The sequence below is a fragment of the Geospiza fortis genome, unplaced genomic scaffold (assembly GCF_000277835.1).
Source record: "Geospiza fortis unplaced genomic scaffold, GeoFor_1.0 scaffold41, whole genome shotgun sequence".
Classification (NCBI taxonomy): domain Eukaryota; kingdom Metazoa; phylum Chordata; class Aves; order Passeriformes; family Thraupidae; genus Geospiza; species Geospiza fortis.
The window spans coordinates 5,592,635-5,594,088 of record NW_005054299.1 but is presented as its reverse complement, the minus strand read 5'-3'; positions in this window follow the sequence as shown (position 1 = coordinate 5,594,088).

Genomic DNA, 1,454 nt, shown 5'->3' with positions numbered 1-1,454 from the left:
AAATACAAAATCAAATAAAAGCAAACACATGGGACACAAATACAAGAGCAGCCCCCTCTGCACGTATTCACTGTGATACACAGGCTGTTTCCAGATGTATGGATTAGATTTCATCCAACTACTGCTGAAAGCTCAGCCTGACAGTATATATTGACCAAGTTGGAAACTTCTGGGGAAACTAAAGCCCTCAGTGGTCAGGGTCCAGTCTTTGGATATGATATTGGTCACTGCATCTACTTCGTGACCCTTTTGCCATCTCTTCATTCCAATTAGACCATTTTCAAGCCTGATAAAGTATAAATTTAAAGTCCCTGGTATGCAATTAAAATGATAAATAAAATATGTGGGGTTTTTCTGTCTTTTGCTTGAATATTTTTAAATCAACTGTTGGCATAGTTTAGGAAACATATAGCCCTGTTAGCATGAACAGTGAAGTACACTCACATGAACACTTCATCATTGATAAAAACCAATTGCATCATGTTAAACAACCTCACAAACAGTTTGGGATTTTCATGCATCATGTGGATGAATATTCCACAAAACTGCTTTTTCTAATTGAATATTTGTGTGTGTGGTTGGACCCTGGATGGGAATTTCTCAGACATAAGTCTGCCCTCAGCAATAGTGAGTATATGGGTAAAAGGGATCACATGTACAGACCTGATGCCTGAGGCTGTAATTATTACTGCCTAACTTGGTGCTTAGTATTTTTGGTCCTGATTCCAATCCTGGCAGTTAGGATTGTCCTGCAATCCAGGACATATCTGAATCCCAGAGGGACCAGAGTTATCCTTTGTCCCTCATTTCTTACTGGAGTACTCTGGCAGGAGACTACATGATGAGTTTCCCTCCACCATGAATACTCATAATGGGCTGAGTATTAAAAATTATTACAGAAATTATTCTGTACTGCAGTACTTTTTATCAGTTGCTGCATAAAAGCATTTAGTCAGTCCCTGATTCAAGATGTATGAATGAAACAGACACACAGCACTCGCACACATTTCCAGCAGCTGGGGCAGGTTTAACACAGAAGGTGGCTTTAAAGCCCATTTTGCTGGTGTCCACCTTAGGACAGTTAATGCATGGACTCACAGATGGGAGGAGATGCCCAGTGGGTTCCTGCCTGGCCAGCCTAGCCCTGAATTGGCTGAGGATGCTCACACCTACATGGCTCAGCACGTGGCCACAGGAACAGGAGCACTCTGCTGCCTTGGCTGGTGGGGACTGACCTGCCAGTAGGGATTGGGCAGCCCTGGGTCAAGGGTTAAAGAGATTTCTGAGGATTCTTCACACCATAGGCTGTTATTCAGGGGAAAAATAAAACAACACACCCCCACACCAACACCCCAAAAAATTTAAAAATTGTCTTCATCCTCAAATCTAGGTTAATTCTGGAGTCACCTCTGAATCTGGCAAAACCACACTGATCTCAACTGCTTTGACAGAAA